At 45.8% G+C, this 26,103-nt stretch overlaps 1 long non-coding RNA gene across 2 annotated transcripts in view; it reads right to left on the reverse strand.

Annotated features, from left to right (window-relative positions):
• The window catches only part of LOC132810416 (uncharacterized), a 34,042-nt gene extending 8,183 nt beyond the window's left edge, over positions 1-25,859 (reverse strand). For both annotated transcript variants that reach the window (XR_009642812.1, XR_009642813.1), the window contains exons 1-5: positions 25,812-25,859; positions 21,458-21,562; positions 16,406-16,512; positions 7,082-7,190; positions 1,929-2,035 (exon numbers count right to left, since the gene is read on the reverse strand). This is a non-coding gene — a long non-coding RNA (uncharacterized LOC132810416). The remainder of the gene's footprint in view (positions 1-1,928; positions 2,036-7,081; positions 7,191-16,405; positions 16,513-21,457; positions 21,563-25,811) is intronic.
• Positions 25,860-26,103: the final 244 nt, after the last annotated feature.

Genomic DNA, 26,103 nt, shown 5'->3' on the forward strand with positions numbered 1-26,103 from the left:
GGTGGAAATGACAAATCCTAAGGAGAGATGGCAAGTTTAAAGGATATGAAAACCGAACCAACTGAAGATGCTGTAAACCAGGAAGAGAAACAGAAGTTTCTGGAAAAGCTCAGCAGGTCTAGCAGCAGGTGTGAAAAGAAATTAGAGTTAACGTATCTGAGGAAGGATGACCAGACCCGAAACTTTAACTGATTTTTCTTCACAGATGCTGCATGACCTGCTGAGCATTTCAACATCAGTGCAAGTTTAAAGGGAGTGGTTTGGAGTATATACCTGAGAGGAACTTTATGAAGTTTATGAATTGAAGTGAGACCACATCTGGGATTAATGACAGAAGTTTTGGTCCCTTTATTTAAGGAAATACATCATTTCATCAGAGGCATTTCACAGAAACCTGACTGGGATGAACCCTGGTTCGCAGGGATTATCTTTTAAGAAAAGGCTGAAGTAGTTGGGACTCCACTCACTGGATTTGGGAAGAATGAGAGGTGATCTCATTGTAACATGTAGAATTCTTAAGGAATTTGACAGGGTAAATACTGAGAGGATGTTTCCCATCATGAGGGAGTCTGGAAGCAGATTTTGGGTCAGTCACGGAATCACGGATTCTGTTTTAGATTCGTCAAGTTTAAGGCAACACCAACACGGGTCAGGGGTTTCAGTAGCAATGGAGCTGGGGTGAGGTGGAGACAAGCAACATTTTAGAGATTGGAACTCCTGGTGTTTGTGATCGTGTAGATGTCTGATCAGAAGGTCAACTTGGGGTTACAGATATGACAGCAATATTGTGAAGAGTATGGTTCTATCTCAGATAGTTCCCAGGGAGAGGAAGGGAGTTAGCAGTAAGGGAAAGGAATTTGTAATAGCAACTGAAGGCAATGAGTTTAACCACTACAATGTTTCATTGGGGAAACTGCAGCCAATTGCGTAGTGGGAGTGTGATGAGCAGTTTGATAACTGAGTAATGGAGAGGGATGATGGGGAGGGAGAGCTGGGCATTGTCAGTGTACATGTGAAACCTAACACGGTGCTTTTGGACGATGTCACCTCCTGGCAGTATGTAGGTGAGAAACAGGAGGGACCAAGGCGAGATCCTGGAGGGACACCAAATACAAGGAATTCAGAAAGAAAAGGGAGAGTGGAGATGGAGGAGGTGTTTGCAACAACGGTGAGGTCAAATATTATTTTGTAGCAGAATGGGAGAGAAGGACATAACCAGAAAAGAGAGACAGATAGAACAAGGAACAATATCTGTGACTTAGTGAGGGGGAGTGGTGAGGAGGAGGCGCAGCCTAACACCAAAAACACTATTTCTACATTAGTGACGTCACCCAACTCCACCCTAGTCTCAGCTCATTTACTGAAACACTCGTCCATCCCTGTGTTATCGCCAGACTTCGTTATCAAACACACTCTTTGCCAACCTCCCACATTCAACTTACATTCAATCTCAAGAGTATCTAAAACCCTACTGTCCAAGTGCTCACTTGTACCAAAATTTGTTCATCCATCAACAAGCAACAGTTTAAAATTCTCACCCTTGATGAAATTCCTGGCTGTGAACATCCCTGTCTCCCTGCACCACACAACCTGTGAGACCCCGACAACTCATTTTCTTTCAGATTCCCAATGATGTGTTTATTCATTGCTTCACCTATCTGGCTGTTTCTACTGTTGCCAAGGCAACACTGTCTGGAATTCCCACCCTAACCCTCTCAGACCTGCTTTCCTCCTTTAAGGTATTCCTGAAAACCTGTTTTTTTGGCAGTTCTTTTGATCACCTGACCTAATCTGTGGCTTTATGTCAGAAGCTCTCAATAGTATTTCTGTGGAATTATAAACTTAAAAAAAAACAAACTGTTGTTGATTTGCACATACATTGTCAACTCTTCACTGTCGCTGAGTGAATAATCTATAACAGCTCTTACCCAACCACATTGTGGGAGCACCTTCACCACATGAATTGCAGCTGGACAGGGAAATCAAACATCACCCTCTCCACAGGCAATGGGGCTTTGGCACCGATCACTGGGATCTGTGGAGGGAGAAACAGTTGATATTTCAGGGAGTGTAAAATGCATTATAGGGAGGGAAAATGGTGCAGCATTTGGGATTTTCAAATTGGTGTTTTGCAATGTGCACTACGTTCTGTAAAACCTCTCATTCCATACCGTGAAAATTTCCTTCTCTTTCTGGTCAATACGTCTTTCCTTTCCCTCTGCCCTGTACCTTCACACATCTCCAATGTCTTGGTCACAACAACACTGTGCTGTCCGTGAAGTTTACCACGTGGTTGAGTATTGTCCCGCCCCTCATTCACTCCGATTGGTTGAAGCAACAACTAGCACCTCTAGCCCCCGTTCCCCCATTAACATCAATAATCCGAGGCCCATTGTGGGCTGGAGCATGCTCAGTGCTTTCTGCTTTTGCTGCTGTTCATCAGGTATAAGAGAGAGAGGGCTCATCCCTGTTTCTCCTGATGTCAGACAATAACAACAACTACCTGCATTGTATGGAGCCTTTCACATTGACAAATCTCCTAAAATGCTTCACGGATGATGGAAACGTTGATTAAAGAGAACGATTTTTAGATACATCTTTAAGGTGGACAGAGGGGGTTAGGGAGGATATTCCAAAGGTTTGTGTCCTCGGCAGCTCCAATTGTGGAGTGATATAGGTGGGCAACAGCTTACAATGGAGACAGTTAGGGGCTAACCATAGGTTAAGAACCCCATGTCGAAGCCCCCTACCCCACACACCAGACCTTGTCCTCACAGCCTGTCATTACACACTACCTATGGTTAGCCACTAACAGTCTCCATTAACAGCTAGTCACCCTCCCCCAGCCACATTGTTATCCACTCCTTTATCCAACCGTTCTTCTCACTCTATTCCCACCTTTACTCCTTATATCCTCCCCCCACACTATCTTCTGCAAATAAACTGACTTTTTTTCCTCAGTAACATCTGTTCTGTGGAAGGGACACCGGATCTTAAACTTTAACTCTGATTTCTCTTCACAGATGCTGCCAGACCTGTTGAGATTTTCCAGACCCTCCTGGTTGTTGTTTCTGTTTTACATCTTCCGCAGTTCTTTTGGTTTTAATTTACCGGGAGTTTGTAATTCAGGTCCAACAGCCTCTGTCCCAGTCCCTGCTGTCTCTCCCACCCCCACCCAGTGACACTGCACCTGCACAGCTCATGGACAGGTGTTGTCTTGCTGGCCACACCCCTCATTCACTCCCATTGGCTGCAGGACCACACAGACTCTCCTCCTATTGGTCTGGAGCTGCCATCAATCAGCCGGGCACCATTGTCATGAGTGGTTGGCTCCTCCCTCTCTCTGCCCTGGGATGAACTTCATCATTCACAGTGAATAGAGCAGTATCACCCAGCACATGGGCTGGGGGCTATTCAGCCCATTGGGGCTGTACTCTCTCTCTCTCTCTGGAGATGCTGCAAATCTGTCCCAAGTCCCCTCCCATGAGCCCATAGCCTCCCAAATCTTTCCTTAAAAAGTAAAATTCCAAGTCTGTTTCAGAATACCTGCTGAATCTGTGTCGTTCAGACTGTTCCAGATGCTCAGAACTTACTGAGTAAAATAGCGTTCACATTTTCACCTTGTATTATTTGCCAATTACTTGAAAATAGTTACTAAAAATTGTGACAGTGTTAACAATTCCTCTCTCTCTCTCTCTGTAAATTCAAGACCTTGCAACCAAATCTGCACAAGATCGAAATCACTGCTTCACCTTCTCAGCTCCAAGGATAATTATCTGTGCTTCAGCTAGCTCTGCACAAAAGAGAGGAATGCATCTTAATTTATTAAGATCAAAGAAACAGACCTCCGGTCCAATTCGTCTGTGCCAACAAGGAATCCTAAACTAATGAATTCCCATTAACCATCTATTGGCCTGTATCCATCAAAACCCTTCCTATTCATGTACCCAATTGGAAGCCTTTTAAATGTTGTGATTTTATCAGCCTCCACTACTTCATCTGGTAGCCCCTCCCATACACACACCACACTCAGCTTGAAACTGTTGCCAGTTCGATCCCTTTTAAATCTTTGCCCTCTCAACTTAAACCCATGTGCTCTAGTTTTGGACCCACCTAACCTGAGGAAAAAGGATGCCAGCTGCTCACCTTATCCACGCGCCTCGTGATTTTATAAATCTCAATGAAGTCACCTCTCAGTCTTTGACTCTCCAGAGAAAATAGCCCCAGCCTATTCAGCCCCTCCATGTAGCCCAAATCCTCCAATCCTGGTAACGTTTTTGTAAATCTTGTCCAAACCTTTTCAAATTTCACAACATCCTTCCCAGAACAGGGAAATTCAAACTGAAAACAGAATTCCAGAAGTGGCTTAATCAACGTCCTGTCCAGCCACAATATGACGTCCCAGCTTCTGTATTCAATGCATTGACCATTAACGGAGAGCGTTAATGGAGTCCCATTTGCCAGCGGTACACCCTTATCCCTCTAAAACCTCCCTCTTCAAGTACCCAGTCAGACGCCTTTTAAATGCTGCAATTGTACTAGCCTCCACCCCTTCCTCTGGCAGCTCATTCCATACTTGCAATGCCCTCAACATGAACACGATGCCCCTTAAATCCCTTTTAAATCTTTTCCCTCTCACCTTAAGCCTGTACCCTCTCGTTCTGGAGCCACCGAACTTGGGAAAAAGTCCCTGACTGCTCACCTTATCCATGCCCTTCATGACTTTATAAGATCACCTCTCAGCCTCCAAATCTCCAGGGAAAATAGTCCCAGCCTATTCAGCCTTTCCCAATAGCTCAAATCGTCCAACCCCAGGAAAGTCCTTGCAAATGTTTTCTGAACCCTTTCAAGTTTCTCAACATTAATCCAAGAACAGGGAGATTGGAACTGAAAACAGAATTCCAGAAGGGCCTTCATCAGTGCCCTGTCCAGCCACAATATGACATCACAACAGCTTCATTCAATGCATTGACCAATAACGGGGAGCGTACCAAATGCTGCATTCACTCCCCTGCCTACCTGTGACTCTACTTTCAGGGAACTATGAACCTGCACTCCAAGGTCCCATTGTTCAGCAATGTTCCCCAGGACATTACCATTAAGTGCATAAGTCCTGCCCTGATTTGCCTTTCCAAAATATAACAGCTCACATTTATCTAATTTGAACTCAGTCTGCAATTCCTTGCTCCAGTGGCCCATCTGATCAAGTTCCTGTTGTATTCTGAACTAACCTTCTTCACTGTCCACTACACCTCCAATTTTGGTGTCTTCTGTAAACCTACTGACCATATCTCATATATTCACATCCAAGTCATTTATTTAAGGGCCCAATATCCATCCCTGCAGCACACTGCTGCTCACAGGCCTCCAGTCCGCAAAGCAACCCTCAATCATCCTCCTCTGTCTCCTACATTCAAAGTAGTTTTGTAATGGCTTGCTCTCCCTGCATTCCATGTGATCTAACCCTGCTAACCAGTCTGCTTTGTGGAACCTTGTTGAATGTCCATATAAACAACATTCACCGCCTGGCTTAATCAATTTTCTTTGTCACTTCAAAACACTCACTCAAGTTAGTGAAACACAATTGTGTACGTACAAAGCCACAGTGACTCTCCCTGATCATTCCTTACCTTTCCAAATAGATGGATATCCTGTCCCTCAGAATCCCTTCCACCAACTTGCCTGCTACTGACTTCAGGCTCACTGTTCTCTTGTTCCATGGCCTCTCCTTACCACCTTTTTTAAAATAATGGCACCTCACCTGTCACTATCAACGATACAAATATCACAGGAGAGGCCCAACAATCACTTCCCTAGATTTCCAGAAAGTTCCAGGATACACCTGATCAGGTTCCATGGCTTTATCCACCTTGATGCGATTTCAGACATTCAGTACCACCTCTTCTGTAACATGGACACTTTCAAAGTTATCACTGTTTATTTCTCCAAACTCTCGAGCTTCCATATCCTTCTCCAGTAAAAATGACGTGAAATATTTGCATATCTTTCACACCCTCTGTGATTCCATAGACAGCCTTGTTGACCTTTAAGCGGTCCTATTCTCTGGTCCAGTTAATCTTTTGTCTGTGATATATTTGTTTAATCTCTTTGGATTCTATTCCAGGACATCCCAGAAAGGCCTACTACAAGGACCGTAACTTTCCTCCGACTTGATCAACAATGCCCTCCAACACATACCCTCCACTTCCCGCACCTCCACCTTTACCCCACCCCTCCAGCCACAATAAAGAATACAGCCCTGCGGTCTTCACCTTCCACCCCACTAATCTCCAGATACAGCGCATTAACCTCTTATTTCTGCTACCTAAAGTCAGACCCCACCATAGACATATTTCCCTCCCCACCGCTATCTGCGTTCCACAGAGACCATTCCCTCTGCACCTCCCTTGTTAGGTCCACACCCTCCCACCAACACATGCTCCACACCTTTGACCTTCCCTTACCGCCACGGGAAATGTAAAACGTTCAGCCACACCTCACTGAGCTCTGTCCAGGACCTCAAAACGATCTTTTCACATCAGGCAGAGATTTGTCTGCACATCCCAAAACCTCATATACTGCATCTGGACACTATGGGAAATTTAACATGGTTCATCCAACTAACCTACACATCTTTGGACTGTAGGAGTAAATTTGAATATCCGAAGGAAACCCTCACAAACACTGGGGAGAACGTGCCAACTCCAACACAGACAGTTGCCTGAGGCTGGTATCAAACTCACGTCTCTGTTGCTGAGGAAGCAGCGCTAACCACTGAGCCACAATACTGTGGGATCTTTGGTGCTGATGTGCTGCCCCACTGATACCTCAGTCACTCACCCTGCCTCATTTCCTAAGAGGCAGTGATGATGGAGTGAAATTATCACTAGACAGTTAATCCAGAGACCCAGATAACGTTCTGGGGACCTGGGTTTGAATCCCATCACGGCAGATTTTGGAAAGTGAATTCAATAAATATCTGGAAAAAATAATCTAGTGACGACAGGAATCCATTGTCAATTGTTGAAAAAACCCATGTGGTTCACTCATGACCTTTAGGGAAGGAAAATGCCATCCTCACCTGGTCTGGTCTGCATGGGACTCCAGACCTATAGCAACGTGGTTGACTCTTAACTGCCCTCTGGGTAAACGCAGCAATAAATGCTGGCCGAGACAGTGACAGCCTCATCCTGTGAATGAATAAAGGAAACAGGTCAGGTTTTGTTCCTTCTCTAGTAGGTACATCCTACAAACTCAATCAGAAATGTTCTCGTACACACTGAACAAATGCATTTCCATCCAAGCCCTTAACACTACAGCACTCCGAGGCTATGTTGGTAAAGTTAAAACCCCTTATCATTGCAACTATATTTTTACAGATAACTGAGGTCTGCCGGTAAAATTGTGTCTCAATTCCCCGCTGACTATTGGGAGAGAGTCTATAATACAATCCCAGTAAGATGGTCACCCCTTTCTTATTTCTCAGTACCACCCAAATAACTTGCCTGGATGTACTCCCAGGAATATCCTCCCGAAGCCCAGCCATAATGTTATCCCTAATCAAAAACACCTCTCCCCCTGCTCTGTTGCCCCCTTGCTATAGCATCTATACCCTGGAACATTAAGCTGCTAGTCCTATCCATCCCTGAGTGCTGCCTCTGTAATTGCTGTAATATCCCAGTGCCATGTTCAAAACCATACCCTGAGCCCACCTGCCTGACCTGTCAGGTCTCTTGCACTGAAATAAATGCAGTGTAACTGGTCCGTCGCACCTCATTCTGTAGCTTGCTCTTGCCTGCCTTGATAGTCTGATCTGGTGAACAGTACCAGCCTCAGACTCACCTCTTTTCTCACTATCTCTTTAGGATTACCCCGACTCCCTCACTGGTTTAATGCCTCCCGAGTGGCACTAGCAAATCTCCCTGCTCCTCAGGACCCCATGCTTTCCCCTTCCTATGTCATTGGTACCAATGTACAATGTCCTCCCACTGGTTATTTTCCCCTTTGAGAATGTTCTGCTCCCTCTGAGAGATATCCTTGACACTGGCACCAGGGCAGCACCACCCCATTCTGATCTCTCACTGTCACCTGCAGAAACGGCAGACTGTGCCCCTGACGAGAGAGTCCCCTATCACCATCGATCGTGTGGAACTGGATACACCTCACATTATGTTAGAAGCCAGTCTCAGTACCAGTAACTTGGCTGTCAGTGCTACTTTCCCCTGAAAGTCTATTACCACCTACATTTTCCAAAACAGTACACTTGTCTGAGATGGGGATAGCCACAGGAGACTCCTGCAGTACCTACCTACCCCTCCTAGCTTTTCTGGAGGTAACCCACCTACCTGACTGTATCTGCAGTATCCTGAGACTGCCGCCTATCACACTCCCCGGCTCCTGCCAATTCCTCACTGCCTTTAATCACTCCTCCACCAATCCATGTGATCCAATAGGATTTGCAATCACACTTCTTGCAGACAAATCATCAGGTTCATTGAAACTCTCCCTAATCTTCCGCACCCGACAGGAACAGCACGCCACTCTACAACAGGCCATCTCTCCGCCTTAACAACCTACAGACCAAGACAAAGGCACAGTCTTACTGCTCGAAAAATACTGCCTGAGAATAACTTATTGCTTACGTTTTATATCTTAAACATTTAATCAAGAGACCGTAAGACATTAAAAAGAAATCCTCACCTTACTCACTATTGTAGATTTAATAAAATAAAACTGACTAAGATTGATGTTTGAAGAGACTGAAACTCACTGAGCTGATCCCCGGCTCTGAGTACTTCCAAGGGGGAGGTCTCTCTGAGGGCAGCTGTGAAATGTCACTGTTTCTCTCCTCTGCCCACTCCATTTCCAGAGAGGTTTTTAACTTCACAGCAAGTCAGCTCAGAGAGGTCACTGCTTGGTTTTATTCACTGGAGGGTGCCTTTGCTGCCCAGACCAGTATTTATTGGCCACCTTTACTTGTCTTGGAGAAAGTGGTGGTTAACCGCCTCCCTGAAATGCTGCAGTCCATGTACACCACAGTGATGTTTGGACAACAATCCCCCTCTGGCCCCACAACCCTCCCTGTCTCTGTAATCCCCCTCTGGCCCCACAACCCTCCCTGTCTCTGTAATCCCCCTCCGGCCTCACCACCCTCCCTGTCTCTGTAATCCGCCCCCCGGCTTCATCACCCTCCCTGTCTCTGTAATCCCCCTCCGGCTTCACCACCCTCCCTGTCTCTGTAATCCCCCTCCGGCTTCACCACCCTCCCTGTCTCTGTAATCCCCCTCCGGCTTCACCACCCTCCCTGTCTCTGTAATCCCCCTCCGGCTTCACCACCCTCCCAGTCTCTGTAATCCCCCTCCGGCTTCACCACCCTCCCAGTCTCTGTAATCCCCCTCCGGCTTCACCACCCTCCCTGTCTCTGTAATCCCCCTCCGGCTTCACCACCCTCCCTGTCTCTGTAATCCCCCTCCGGCTTCACCACCCTCCCTGTCTCTGTAATCCCCCTCCGGCTTCACCACCCTCCCTGTCTCTGTAATCCCCCTCCGGCTTCACCACCCTCCCTGTCTCTGTAATCCCCCTCCGGCCCCACAACCCTCCCTGTCTCTATAATCCCCCTCCGGCTTCACTACCCTCCCTGTCTCTGTAATCCCCCTCCAGCCCCACAACTCTCCCTGTCTCTGTAATCCCCCTCCGGCTTCAGAAATTACATGTCCGTGGCATAAGATTTTTATTTGGATTCGTTTTTGTTTAATAAACCACCTCCCCCCTCCACAAAAAAGTGACATATTTCACCCCCAAACAAATTTCTGTTGATTGACCTTTTGGAGAGGCCGACACATGGACACCACAGTATTTTATCTCACATTGTACACGTAGAATGATGGAACTTGCTTTTAAATATTGCTAAAAAAGGAAGGCAATGGCTTAATGGTATTCCTGCCAGATGATTGAAATGTACAGTGTTCCGAGGATTAGGGTTAGAATCCCAACATGGCTGATGGCAGCATCGGAATCCAATACAATCTAGAGTGAAAAGGCGAATGATGACCATGAAACTATTGTCAATTGTTAGAAAACCCAACTGGTTCACTCATGTCCTGTCGGGAAGGAAACTGTCATCCTCACCTGGTCTGGCCTACATGTGACTCCAGACCCACAGCAATGTGGTTAACTCTCAACTGCCCTCAGGAAAAATACATTAAAAACTGTTAACAAATACCCCGCAGGTATCACTTAAAAACTGGCTGTTCCCAATGGGACCATGGGAATTTCTGAACGGCCTGAACTAAAACGGAGTTTCAGCTTCACCTTCTCCCCGTCTCCCCTCACTCTGTTTACACCCAACTCCAGAACACTCTCATTGAGCCAAGCAGCCCTCTCAGTGCAGCCCTGTCATTTTCATTGTCTGCTCACACCTACACTGCCCTCAGCCTCCTGTACTGTTCCAGTGTATCTCAATGGGAGCTCAGGGACAGCATCTCATCTTTCAGTTCAGCCCTTTGTAACCCCAGAGTCAACATGGACCTCAGCAGTTTCTGAATGAACAGACAGTTGTCAGAAGCTGAAACATCCCACCTGAAAAGGTACTGGAATTTGAGTCTAAAAGGAGTTTTAATGGGAAGTTTGCAGGTAATTGAAAATATGAAGTTTACAGGTTAACATCATGAAGTGGGTGATTGGGTCTAAATCTGAGAGTTCTTACAAAGAGACGAGGTGTAATTTGGATAAATCTGTGCTCCCTCTCATGCCAATATCTCCTTCCTCAGCTGCAGGGCCCAGAACAGAGCACACACCCAAAGGGTGTTCCAACCACGAATTTGTACATCTTTCTGCTTAACAAAAATATTGGAGATATTTTCCCACAAACAGAACTGACAAACCTTTCTCCTTCCACAGTTAAATGCCAATGATATTCAGATCCTGATGACTCCATTGACTGTAAAAACTTACTTTTGAGATCCCAACCTCAATTATTCTGATTTACTATCCTATGAAATAAATTGACAAAACAAAACAGAATATAAAGACATACCTTTCTCTTGGTTTGTGCTTGATGTGTAAATGCCTCTCCCCCTCCCCCATCCGAGGAAGAGGACATGTCCATGCCCCTCACTGTACCTTGCCCCCAATAAAGATGGCGGCCATATCCCAGGCCCTATCACCGCCTGAGGGCCGCAGCCATTTTCCCATCTGCTGCAAACGCGGGATTAAGAGTTTCTAATTCAGACTAACGACCGGTACAGAGTGTAATTAAAACTTCCCAGTCTGAAGTGACTCATTACCTCTGTCTCTGAGGCCACTCTCCCCTTCCCTGTTTGCCTCTCCCACATTCACCAACGGCCGAGTCACGTGACACTGCACAGGCGGAGTTACTGGTGACGTGTCATCCCACTGGCCACGCCCCTCATTCTCTCCCATTGTTTGGATGACCAGCTGGTTCCACTTCGTCCACCAGTCCCACCTCCTTTTCCTATTGGTGGAAAGCTGCCATTAATCAGCTGGACCCCATTGTGAGGTCAGTGGTGGGATCCTCCCCCTGCCTGAATCAAACCCGGAAGGTGGATGGATGGTGTCAATCAGGAACAACAAGCAGGAGGTGCTGGGAAAGCTCAGCAGGTCTGGCAGCATCTGGGAACAGGAATCTGTCCAGTGGCCCTTCCTCAGAACCGATGGGAGCTGGGAAAATTAGAGTGGAAACAGTGTGGAAACAGGCCATTCGGCCCAAAGGTCCACAGCGTCCCTCCGAATGGTATCCCACCCAGACCCATTCCCCTACCCTATTACTGTATATTCCTCCTGACTAATGCACCTAACCTACACATCCCTGAGCATTATGGGAAATTTAGCTTGGCCAATTCAACTAACCTGCAGATCTTTGTACTGCAGGAGATAGGGGGTTAAAGAGTAAATAATAGGCAGGGACAGAACCCAAAGAGAGACCGGAACATTTGGAAAGACAAAGGAGTGGATTATGATCTGGCTGGGAGGGTGCATAGCTGTTAATGGAGAGGACAGGAACCTGTGTCTGGCAGCATCTCAGTGGAGGTGGCGGAAATGGCGACTGATGATCGACGTTCTGCTGCAAAAACAGACCCCGAGCTTCCAGCTGCCTGTCACTAGAACACACCTGGCCAACACCTCTGTCTCATGCTTACTGCAGTGTTCCAGTGAAGCAAGAACATACCAAAATACCAAATATTTCAAGGACTGCAATTTCCCCTCCCATGTGGTCAATACCATCCAATGTATCTCCTCCACTTCCTGCACCTCTGCCTTTGAAACCCACACCTCCAACTGCAACAAGGATAGAACACCCGCAAGCTCCCCCCACCCACCCCAAGTCCTTACCTTCCACCCAGATACAACACATCATCCCCTGCCATTTCCACAAGCTACAATCAGACCGCACCACCAGATTCTGAAGGGGTTTGACAGAATAAATACTGATGTGTCTGAGGGTAAATACTGAGGGGGGAGTCTGAAACCAGATTCTGAGCCAGTCACAGAATCAAGGGTTCTGTTTCGGATTCATCACGTTTAAGGCAACACAGACACGGGTAAGGGGTTTCAGTAGCAATGGAGCTGGAGTGAGGAGGGGACAAACAACGTTTAAGAGATTGGAATTCCTGGTGTTTGGGATTGTGTAAACGTCTAATCAGAAGGTCAGCTTCGCGTCAGAAACAACTGCAATATTGTGAAGAGTGAACTGCAATATTGTGAAGAGTGTAGTTCTGCTGTATAGTTCTCAGTGAGAGGGAGGGGCTCAGCAGTAAGGGAAAGGAATTGGTCAGGCAACGGGTTTAACCATGACAATGTTTCATTGGAGGAAACTGCACCTAATCGAGTAGTGGGAATGTGGTTAGCAGCTTGATAACTGAGTAACAGTGGAGTAATGGAGAGGGATGACGGGGAGGGAGAGCTGGGCATTGTCAGTGTACATGTGAAACCCAACATGGTGCTTTTGCACAATGTCACCTCCTGTCAGTATGTAGAGGAGATACAAGAGGGGCCAAGGATAGATCCATGAGGGACACCAAATGCAAGGAATTCAGAAAGGAAAGGGAGAGTGGAGATGGAGCAGGATTTTCCAACAACCATGAGGTCAAATATTAGTTTTTCACAGAATGGGAGAGAAGGACATAACCAGAAAAGACAGAACAAGGAACAATATCTGTGAATCGGTGACGGAGACTGATGAGGAGGGGGAGAAAAGAGAGGTGGAAACTCTATGGTTTACTGAGATGAGGGTAAAAGGGTCAAGATGAGCTCTGATAAGGCTTGACCGGGATTGGAGAAAGTTTGGACAAAATCCGGGAACACCACGCGAGGCAGTTTGACTCAGTGGGAGGGAGGGAAGCAGCTGATCGGATTGTCTCAGTCTTAGTGACAGAGAAACTCCATGTGCTCCAAACTCTTGTTGGTGGAGAGAAGGATGGAGGAGACAGGATGATGGACAGTGTTTCACAAAGAAACAAAACCTGGGTTAGTGATATTTAAAGTGAGTGAACAAACCTAATGTATTTAACTTCTACCCAAAATATTAAAACCAATGACAGAAATCCTGGTTCGAATCCCAACTTGGCAGATGGTGGAATCTGAATTCAAGAAAAAATAACTGGAATTAGGAATCTCCTAATCTCCATGGAACCATTGTCAATGGTGGAAAAATATCCTTCCAACCCGACAGTGGCCCAGCCAGCTACTCACTGTATTCATCACTGCAAAGTCTCAACAAAGGAATGAAACTGGATGGACCACTCAGCATCTGACAAGGCACCAGAAAATACAACCACAGAATCAGCCCGCTCGATGGTGCAACGTCCTCCAGACTAACATCTGGAGTTTGGTGTCAAAATGTGCAGAGCTGTCTCACAGACCAATCAAGGAACAGCCTGACATACTCATATTCATGGAATCAACTCTTACAGACAATGTTGAAAATGTGTTGCTGGAAAAGCGCAGCAGGTCAGACAGCATCAAAGGAGCAGGAGAATCGACGTTTCGGGCATGAGCCCTTCTTCAGGAGCCCTTTTACAGACAATGACCAGATACCACCATCACCATCCCTAGATATCGAGAGTGTGGTGATGGAAAAGCACAACAGGTCAGGCAGCATCCGAGGAGCAGGAGAATCGACGTTTCGAGCTTAAGCCCTTCATCAGCCTGACCTGCTGTGCTTTTCCAGCACCACACTCTCGTCTCTGATCTCCAGCATCTGCAGTCTTCACTTTCTCCTGAAATCTCTGGATATGTCCTGTCCCACCAGCAGGACAGACCAGGCAGAGGTGGTGGCACAGACAGGGAGGATTTGCCCTCTGAGTACTCAGCATTGACTCCGGACACCAGGAAGTCTCATGGCTCCTGCTGATTACCACGCTCCGTCCTCCCTTGGCTGATGAATCACTTCTCCTTCATGTTGAACAACATTTGGAGGAAGCACTGAGGAAGTAAAATGGTGTTAAACGTACTCTGGGTACAGGATTTCAATGTCCACAATCGAGACTAGCTCTGCAACAGAATTACTGACTGAGCTGGTCATGTCCTAAAGGATATAGCTGCTCAACTGAGTCTGCAGCAGGTGGTGAGGGAACCAACAACAGGGAATAACATACTTGATCTCATTGTTATGAACTGACCAGCTACAGACACATCTGTCCATGACAGTATCGGTAGGAGCGACCATTGCACATTCTTTTTGGAGACACAAGTCTTGGCTTAAAGTTGAGAAAAACTTCCATTGTGTTGAGTGACACTATCACCGTTCTAAATGGAACAGACTTTGATGAGATGTAGGAACGTAAATTGGATCTCTCTGAGGCACTGTGGGACATCAACAACAGCAGAACTGTACTCCAGCACAATCTGTAATCTCATGGGTTTGTAAATCCTGCTCTCACCCATCACAAAGGACAGGAAAGGAGGGCATGCCCAGAGCAGCACCAGGCATAACTAAAAATGAAGTGCCAACCTGAAGCTACCAAACAGAACCATCTGCATATCAAACAGCATCAGCACCAAGCAACAGAGTTAAGTGATCCCACAACCAATGGATCAGATCAGAGCTCTGCAGTACTGCCACACCCAGTTGTAAACGGTGATGGACAATAAAACAACTCACTGCAGGAAGCATCACAGATATCCCCACCCTTACTGATGGAGGGGCCTCACACATCCATGCACCAGATAAGTCAACAGCCTTTGCAGCCAGAAGTGGGATGCTCCATCCCAGCCTTCTCCAGTGGTTTCCAACATCACAGATGTGAGTTTTAAGCCAGTTTCATTCAGTTTGAATAACATCAAGAAGTGGTTAAGTAGTGCAAAGGCTACGGGCCCTGCCAATATCCTGGCAATAATACTAATGGCTTGTGCTCCAGAACTTGCCACCCGCCAAGCCAAGTACCGCTCCAGCACTGGCATCTACTGACATTGTGGAACATTGCCCAGGCATGTTCAACAGAAAACACAGGGCAATCCAACCAAGCCAATTTCCCTCCGTCAGTCCACACTCGATCAGCAGTAAAGTGATGGAAGATGTCACCAACAGGGCTACCAAGCAGCAGCTGCTCAGCAACAGCCAGCTGAGTGACACTCATTTCAGGCTCCACCATGGCCACTCAGCTCCCGATTGTGTTACCGCCTGATTCACAACCTGACAACCAGCTGAATCCCAGAGGTGTGGTGAGGTGAGGGGGACAAGACCACTATTTCGAGCTGATTCTAACATTGTATTAGCTCATATACTCTCATTCACCTTGTGTTATCTCCAGACTTCCTTATACAAACACACTCCTGGCCAACTTCCCACATTCAACCTCCCAGTTATCTCAAGAAAAACTAAATCTCTGCCCAAGTACTTCCTCGTACCAAAACTTGTTGATCCATCAAAAGGCTGCTATTCATAATCAACAACATAGAGCCACAGAGATGTACAGCATGGAAACAGACCTTTCGACCCAACCTGTCCATGCCGAACAGATATCCCAACCCAATCTAGTCTCACCTGCCAGCATCCGGCCCACATCCCTCAATTTAAAATTCTCACCCTTGATATAATTCCTGGTTGTGACCATCCCTAGCTCGCTGCATCACACACCCTTTGAGAACTCGACAACCCATTCTGTTCGAGACTCCCAATGATCTGTTAATTCATTACCTCACCTGTGTGGCTGCTTTTACAGTTGCCAAAGCAACAAGCTCTGAAATTCACAGCCAAAACCTCACAGGTCTGCTTTCCTCCTTTAAGACATTCCTCAAAACCTACTTCTCTGGCCTTGTCTAAAGTTTCCAATAATATTTGTGTGAAATTATAAGCATGATAATAAAACTACAAACTGTTCCTGATTTGGACATTATCTTCAAATCATCACTGTTGCTGTAATGAATAATCTGTAATGTCTCTTACCCAACCACATTGTGGGAGCACCTTCACCACACAAACTGCAGCTGTACAAGAAAGTCAAACATCACCCTCTCCCCAGGCAACAGGGCTTTGGCATTAATCACTGGGATCTGTGGAAGGAGAAACACAGTTGATATTTCAGGGAGTGCAAAACGGATTACAGGGAACGAAAATGATGCAGAATTTATAGTCAGAAACGGAAGGAAAATACACTTGCTCATCGGAAAAAAGAATTCTTGACTGTCAAAAATTTTCCAGAAAAAAAATTAATAAGCAGCACACGGTCAGGGGCTGGGCGGCAGTGAAAAATTAACGTATAAAAATGTCTGTAAAAGTAATAGTAAAATACACCCATTGTTCGAGACTGAGGAAGCTAGACATTAACAAAGTGGTCATGAGGGAGCCCAGAGATGAAGCAGAACAGTATAAGCTGTTATGATCCCACAGTCATAGAGATGTATAGCGCCGACACAGACCCTTCAGTCTAACTCATCCATGACAACCAGGTATCCGAACCTAATCTATTCCCATTTGCCAGCACTTGGCCCATATCCCTGTAAACGCTTACTCATCATATCATGTGTCTATTTAGACGCCTTTAACAAGTTTTATCTGTACTAGCCTCCACCACTTCCTCTGGCAGCTCATTCCACCCACTGCATGAGAGTTGTCCTTTAGGCCCCTTTGAAATTTTATCCGTTCATCCTAAAGCAATGCCTCTACTTCTGGACACCATCACTCCAAGGAAAACACCTTGTTCATTTACTCCATTCATGCCTCTCTTGATAGTATAAACCTCCATAACATCACAGGTCAGCCTATTGCACTCCAGGGAAAACAGCCCAGCCTCCAACCTCAAATCCTCCAACACTAACAACATTCTTGGAAGTCTTTTTTGAAACCTTTCAAGTTTCACAGCACCCTTCTGATAGGAGGCAGGCCAGAACTGCACACAATATTCCAAACGTGGCCTAACGAATGCCCTGTACAGCAACATGACCTCCCACATCCTGTACTCAATGCTCGAACCAATAAAGGAATATAAACTGAACACCTTCTTCACCATCCTATCTGCCTGCCACTTGACTTGCAAGAAACTATGAACCTGCAGTCCAAGGTCTCTTTGTTCCGCAAACGTCTCCAGGGCCTGGCCATTCAGTGTATAAGTCCTGCACTGATTTGCTTTTCCAAAATGCAGCACCTCACATTTATCTAAATTAAACCCCATCTGATCAATATCTCATTGTAATCTGAGGTAACCTTCTTCATTATCCACAATACCTCCAATTTTGTATGACCTGCAAACTCATTTCCGATACCAAATCATTTAAATGAATGACAAAACAAATCCAGCAATAAACATCCATTTCTCTGAGTTTGAATGTGCTCTGTAAATCCTGCCCAATGACTCTGTACCACAGAAAGGCTGCACATGCGCCTGGCAGCGCCTTGCCCCCTACAAAGCTGGCAGTTCCGCATGTATCCAGTGAATTCTTGCCCCGAATAAAGATGGTGACGCGTACACATACCTGCAGCCACACTGAGGCAATTCCCCATTTACTGAAAACACGAGACTGGGACGTTACAAAATGTGTTTTCCGATGCGCACATTGTGTTTGTAAAACCTCTCCACTCACACAGAACCTCTCTCACCTCCTGCGGTTCCACAGACAGCCTTGATTTTTGCAGGTACCTATTCTCTGCCTGGTTACTCATTTGTCCTTAGTGTGTTTGTACAATCACTTTGGATTCTCCTTATACCCATTTCCTAAAGCTATCTCATGTCCCCTTTTTGCCCTCCTGGTTTACCTCGAGTATACTCCTACTGCCCCTATACTCCTCTAGGGATTCTCACAAACACAGATCTCTGTACCTGCCAAATGCCTCCTTCATTTTCCTGACCAGGCCCTCAATTTCTTTCGACAGGCAGCATTCCCTACACCTCCCAGCCTTGGCCTTAACAGGAACATACTGTCTATATACTCTCATTCTGGCAGGCCTGTGGAGGTAATGGCAGATGAGGACAGAGAAACAATCATTCCCAGTAAAGAGGCAATGTTGGGAAAGATAACAGCCTCAAGGTAGCTGGGTCTCCTGGCCCTGATGGAATGCATTCGAGGGACTAAAGGAGATGGGGGTGGGGGGGGGGGGGGGGGGGGGGGGGGGGGGGGGGGGGAAGAATAACAAACTCGTGATAATTCACTAAAATTTGTTGGATTCTGGGATGGTTTTGACAGACTGGAAGCTGCAAATTGGTGCCACTAATTTTTCAAAAAGGACCTGTTAGCTTAACTTCTGCAGTGGAGAAAATGCTTGAATCTCTCAAGGAAGTAGTGGTGAGATATCTGGGTAGAAATTGTCTCATTTCGCAGACACAGCATGGATTCATGAAAGGCAGGTCACGTTTAATGGATTTACTGGAATTATTTGAGGATACAATGAGCGCGTTGGACAAGGGGGAACCGGTGGATGTGGTGTACCTGGATTTCCAGAAGGTATTCGATACGTTGCCACACAAAAGGCTGCTGTATAAGGTAAAGATGCACAACATTATGGGTAATTATCATTGATACAGGATCGGTTCACCAACATAATAAATAATGGGGATAAATGGGTGTTTGGATTAGTGTTGACACTACAACTGTTTGCAATTTACACAAATGTTTTGGAATTGAGGACCAAGTGTACGGTGTCAGAGTTCACATTTGATACAAAGATGAGTAAAGCAATGTCTGCAGAGGCCACTGTCAGTCTGCACAGGGATACAGATCAATTAAGTGAGTGGGTAAGGATCTGGCAAATGGAGTTCAATGTTGGGATATGTGAGGTCATCCATTTGGGTCGGACTAACAGCAAACTGGATGATGAAATGATGAACACATGCAGCAGGCTGCTGTGCAGAGGGAGCTGGGTGTCCTTGTGCATGAATCACAGGAAGCTGGGTTGCAGGTACAGCAGGTCATTAAGGCAGTGAAGGGAATATTGTCCTTCATTGCCAGAGGGATGGTTATGCTGCAGCTGTACAGGGGGCTGGGGAGGCCACACCTGGAGTACTGTGTACAGGTTTGATCCCCTTACATTAGCAAGGATGTACTGGCACTAGAGGGAGTGCAGAGGAGGGTCACTAGTTTGAGTTGGGAGTTGAGAGGGTTAGTGTATGTGGAGAGATTGAGAAAACATGTTCTATACTCATTGTAATTTAGAAGAATGGGACGTTGGATAGGAAACAAATAAAATTATGAGGGGAGGAGATAAGACAGAAGCAGGGAGGCTATTTCCACTGGGGTCGGGTCCAACTCCAGAGCCTCAAAATAAGGGGAGCAGATTTAGGACTGAGATCAGGAGGAGCTTCTTCAGCTAAAGGGTTGTGAATCTGTGGCGTTCCCTGCTGACTGCAGCATTTGAATGCCTTTCAGGCAAAATGTAGATTTGTGAACAGGAAAGGAATTAAGGGTTATGGTGGGAGATCGGGACCGTGGAGCTGAGGCCATGAAAGGATCAGCCCTGATCTTATTGAATGGTAGAGCAGGCTGGAGGGGCCAGGTGAAAGTTCTTGCCTCGTGCCATCAAAATCAGCCTTTGTCCAATTCAGAACCTTAACATGTAGATCTGGTCTATTATTTTCTGTAACTATTTTAAAACTAGTAGAATTATCAGAGAATCCCAACAGTGTGGAAGCAGGTCATTCAGCCCATCACACTGATACTGACCCTGAGAGCCTCCTCACCTCCCCCAGTAACATTGCATTTCCCAGGGCCACCCAACCTACACATGCCTGAACATTACGGACAATTCAGCCTGGACAATCCACCCAACCTGCACATCCCTGAACACTGTGGACAATTCAGCCTGGATAATCCAACCTATCCTGCACATCTTTGGACTGTGGGAGGAAACCAGAGAACCCAGACAAAATCCATGCAGAATACCCCAATAAGGTGGTCATCCCTTTCTTATTTCCCAGTTCCAACGAAATAACTTCAATGGGCATACTCCCAACAATATCTTCCCTAAGCAAAAACATAATGCTATCCTGAATCAAAAATGCTACTCCCCCTCCTCTCTTGTCCCCCTTTCTATTCTTCCTATAGCATCTATACCCTGGAACATTAAGCTGCCAGTCCTATCCATCCCTGAGTGATACCTCTGTAGTTGCTATAATATCCCAGTGCCATGTTCAAAACCATACCCTGAGCTCATCTGCCTTCCCTGTCAGGCCTCTTCTATTGAAGTAAATGCAGTGCAACTGCTCAGTCCGACTTCATTCTGTGCCTTGCCCTTGCCTGCCTTGACTATTTGACTTCTGAACTGTACTAGTCTCAGACATACTCTTTCCTCACTATCTTATTGGGTTTACACCCACTCCCTCACTGGTTTAATGCCTCCCGAGTATCACTAATATCTCCCTGTCTGGATGTTAACACCTTCCAATTCAGGTACAATCCATCCTTCTTATGCAGGTCAACTCTACTCCAGAGGAGATCACAATGATCCAAAAAAAATGTGAATCCTTTTCCCCTGCACCAGCTCCTTAGCCACTCATCCAGCATCTCCTCCTCCTCTGTAATATGGACATTTTTCAAGATGTCACCATTTATTTCCCACATTCTATATCTCCCATGTACTTCTTCACAGTAAACACTGATGCAAAACACTGGTTTCCTATCTCGCCCATCGCCTGCAGCTCCACACAATGGTTGTCTTGCTGATCTTGGAGGGTCTCTATTTTCTTCCTAGTTAGCCTTTTCTTCTTCATGTATTTATAGAAGCCCTTCGGATTATTCTTAAACCTATTCGCCAAAGCTATCTCACGTCCCTTTTTTGCTTCCTGATTTCCCTCTTAATTATACCCCTACTGCCTTTATACTCAATTTTTTTGGATTGGAATAAATGCAAAATATAACAACCCGACAAAACAGACGAGGGCAGGACTTACTCTCAATAAAAGTAGGGCCTTGAGTAGTGATATGGGAACAAAGAGATCGAGGGCTTCACGTCTTTGAAGTTTGTGTGACATGTAGACAGGGTGGTTAATAAGGTGCTAAGCACACTTACCTTGATTGTTCAGACCTTGGAGTACAGGAGTTGGGACGTTATGTTGAGGATGTACAAGATGATGGGGAGGCCTCTTCTGGAATACTCTATCCAGTTCTGGTTGTGCTGTTATAGGAAGGAGATTATTAAATTGGAGCAGGTTCAGAAGAGATTTACCAGCATGTTGCCATGAATGGAGGGATTGTGTTCTAAGGAGAGGCTGGATAGGCTGGGAATTTTTTCACTGGCGTGCACGAGGTTGAGGCGTGAGCTTATTAGAGGTTTATAAAATTAGAAAGAGTGTAGACAGGGTGAATAGCCGGGGGAGAGGGGGATTCAAAACTCGGGTGCATTCATTTTGAGAAGAAATGAGAAAGATTTGAGAAAATACATGAAGGTTTTAATAAAAAAGATATACGTGTGGAATGAACTTCCAGAGGAAGTGGTAGCTGTGAATACAATTACAATATTGAAAAGACATTCAGATAAGTACATAAATAGGAAATATTTGGATGGATGTGGACCAAGCGGAGGCAGGTACAATTAGTTCAGTTTGGAATTATGGTCGGCATGGACTGGTTGGACCACAGGGCCTGTTTCCTTGCTGTATAACATTATGACTCTAATCCTCACGATCCCTCAATTCCTCCATCCTCAACTCGCCTGATCAATGTCACCTAAACCATCCTCACAACTCTTCCTTATTTATATAATTCCTCACTAGCCACAGAACGCTCCCTATCTCACGTCCTCCAGTTTCTCAAATCTCTGCGATATGTGCCTTTCTTTAGTTCCAACCTTGAGGATGCCCTCATTCACTCCGATTGGTTGGATGACAAACTCGTACGACCTGGTCCTCCAGTACTGCCCTCTGGCCCTATTGGCCTGCCCTGACATCACTCACCTCACAATGGGCCCCGGATGATTGGTGGGATCCTCCCTCTCTCTGCTCTGGGATGAGCTTCATCATTCACAGTGAATGGGACAGTATCACAGAGCACAGGGGCTGGGGGCTATTCAGCCCATTGGGGCTATACTCTCTCCCTCTAGAAATGCTGCAAATCTGTCCCAATTCCCTTCCCATTTGCCCATAGCACCCCAAATCTTCCCTTAAAAGGTAAAATTCCAAATCTGTTTATGAATAATTGCTGAGTCTGTCCAGCTGCCGTTCAGACTATTCCAGATGCTCAGAACTTATTGAAGAACATAATGTTCACATATTCACTTATTATTTGCCAATTACCTGAAAATAGTTACTAAAATTGTGACATTGTTAACAATTCCCCTCTCTCTGCAAATTAAATATCTTAGAAACAAATTTGCAGCTGATCAAAATCACTGCTTAACCTTCTCAGCTCCAAGAACAATTATCTGTGCTTCTGCTAGCTCTCCACAAAAGAGGAACACATCTTATTTTCATTTATTAGTGTCATAGAGATGTACAGCACAGAAACAGACCTTTGGTCCAATTTGTCCATGCCAACTAGGAATCCTCAACAACTGGAGCCCCATTTGCCAGCGATTGGTCTGTATCACTTGAAACCCTTCCTGTCCATGTACCCAATCAGATGCCTTTCAAATGTTGTAATTGTATCAGCCTCCACTACTTCATCTGGCAGCTCATTCCACACACACACCACACACAGCTTGAAAACTTTGCCCCTTAGATCCGTTTTAAATCTTTGCCCTCTCAACTTAAGCCCATGCGATTGTTTTGAACTCACCTAACTGGGGGGAAAAGACCCTGGCTGTTCACCGTATCCATGCCCCTCATGATTTTATAAATCCCCATGAAGTCACCTCTCAGTCTTTGACTCTCCAGGGAAATTAACCCTGGCCTATTCAGCCTCTCCCTGTAGCCCAAATCCTCCAATCCTAGCAAAGTCTTTGTAAATCTTGTCTGAACTCTTTCAAGATTCACAACATCCTTCCAGAACAGGGGATTTCGAACTTAAAACATAATTCCTGAAATGGCTTAATCAATGTCCTGTCCAGCCACAATTTGACATCCAGCTTCTGTACTCAATGCATTGACCAATCAATATAAGCATACCAAACCCCACCTTCACTAGCCTGCCTATCTATGACTCTACTTACAAGAAACAATGAACCTGCACTCCATGGTCTCTATGTTCAGCAACATTCCCAAGGACTTTACCATTAAGTGTATAAGTCCTGCCCTGATTTGCCTTTCCAAAATTCAACAGCTTACATTTGTCTAAATTGAACCCAGTCTGCCATTCCTCGCCCCAATGGCCCATCTGGTCAAGATCCTGTTGTATTCTGAACTAACCTTCTTCACTGTCCACTACACCTCCAATTTTGGTGTCTTCTGTAAACCTACTGACCATATCTCATATTCACATCCAAGTCAATTATTTAAGGACCCAATATCCATTCCTGCAACACGCTGCTGCTCACAGGCCTCCAGTCCACAAATCAACCCTCTGCACCACCCTCTGCCTCCTACCTTCAAGCCAGTTTTGTATCAAAATGGCTCGTTCTCTCAACATTTCATGTTATCTAACCTTGCCAACCAGTCTGCTTTGTGGAACATCGTTCAGTGTCCATATAGACAACATTCACAATCTGCCTTCATCAATCATCTTTGTCACATCTTCAAAAAAAAACTCAATCAAGTTAGAGAGAGAATTTCCCACACACAAAGCCATGCTATCTATCCCTAACCATTCCTCGTCTTTCCAAATACATGTAAATCCTGTCCCTCAGAATCCATTCCAACAACTTGCCTGCCACTGACTTCAGGCTCACTGACTTCTTGTTCCCTGGCCTTTCCTTACCACCTTTTTAAATAATGGCACATGTCTTCCAGCACCTCACCTGTCACCAATGACAATATAAATATCTCAGGGAGGGGCACTGCTATCACATTCCTAGCTTTCCACAAATGTCTGGGATACATCTTAACAGGTCCCAGAGATTTATCCACCTCGATATGATTCAACACATCCAGTACTACCTCCTCTGTAATATGGTCAGGAGGCGGGCAGCAGTGGACAATTCATTTACTGAAAGGTCTGTGAACATAATAGTAAAATACTAAACAGAGCAAAAATACACTCAGAGACTGAGGAAGCTTGATAGTGAACAAGTGGACATCAAGGTGCTCAGAGGCGAATCGGAGCAGTTTTATGATCCCACAGTCAGAGATGTCTAGCACCGAAACAGACTCTTCAGTACAACCCATCTATGCCAACCAAATATTCGAACCTAATCTATTCCCATTTGCCAGCACTTGGCCGGCATCCCTCTGAACCCTTCCTATTCAACTGCCTTTGAAATGTTACAATTTTTGTTGCCCTTTAGGTCCCTGTTGAATTTTCCCCTCTCACCCTTAACCTATATCCTCTAGTTCTGGGCTCCACCACCCCAGGGTAACACCTTGTCTATTTACGCTATCCATGCCCCTCACGATTATATAAATCTCTTCAAAATTACACCTCAGCCTATGACACTCCAGGGAAAATGGCCCCAGTCCCTATTATGCCTCTCCCTGCAACTCAAATCCTCCAACCTGGCAACATCCTTGAAAATCAATTCTCAAACCTTTCAAGTTTCAGTGCCTCCTTCTGATAATAGGGAGACCAGAATTGCACACAATATTCCAAAAGTGGCCTAACCAATGTCCTGTCCAGCTCCTGTACTCAACGCTCTGACCAACAAAGGGAAGCATACCAAATGCCTTCTTCACTGTCTTATCGACCTGTGACTCTACTTTCAAGGAACTGTGAACCTGCATTCCAAGGTCTCTTTGTTCAGCAAGACTCTCCAAGACCTTACAATTCAGTGTGTGAGTCCTGCTCGGATTTGCTTTTCTAAAATGCAGCACCTCACATTTATCTAAATTAAACCCTATCTGCCATTCCCCAGCCCATTGGCCCATCTGATCAATATCCCATTGTATTCTGAGACAACCTTTATCACTGACCACAACACCAACAATTTTGGTGTCGCCAGCAATCTTACTAACGGTACCGCCTCAATTCACATCCAAATCATTTAAACGAATGACGAAACAAATCCAGAGAAAAAAATCCATTTCCTGGGTGTGAATGTGCTCTGTGTAAATCCTGCCCCATGACTCTCTATCAGGGAGGGCTGCACATACTCCCCTCTGAACTTTGCCCCCTACAAAGATGGCGGCTGCACGTGTCCAGTGATTCGTTGCCCCGAATAAAGATGGCGGCACTGACTCGAGTCAATCGCGAAATGAGGCATTTTCCGGTTTACTGCCAAAACGAGACTGTAAATTTCAAATTTGTCTTTTCCGATGTGCACCAAATGTTCGCAAAACCTCTCAGCCTAGACCGTCACCGTTTCCCTCCCGCTTCCTGCTGTTTATTTCTTTCCTTACCGACAGCTCTCCGCCCGCACAGCCGCGCTGTCCGCGAGGATGATCACGTGGTATAATCAAGTCCCGCCTTTCATTCACTCTGATTGGTCGGAGGGCCAACAGCCTCGCCAGGTCCTTCAGCCCCGCCCCTGTACTTCCATTGGTCCACCGCTGACATCAATCATCTTGTGACCATTGTTGGCTGGAGCATGCGCACTGCTTCCTGGTTTTTGTTGCTCTGCATAAGTTACAAGAGTGAGGGACAAAGTTAAAAACACACAACCACCTGATGCAGCAGCAGCAGCGCTAGTGC

This window comes from Hemiscyllium ocellatum, unplaced genomic scaffold (genome assembly GCF_020745735.1).
Source record: "Hemiscyllium ocellatum isolate sHemOce1 unplaced genomic scaffold, sHemOce1.pat.X.cur. scaffold_1706_pat_ctg1, whole genome shotgun sequence".
NCBI lineage: Eukaryota > Metazoa > Chordata > Chondrichthyes > Orectolobiformes > Hemiscylliidae > Hemiscyllium > Hemiscyllium ocellatum.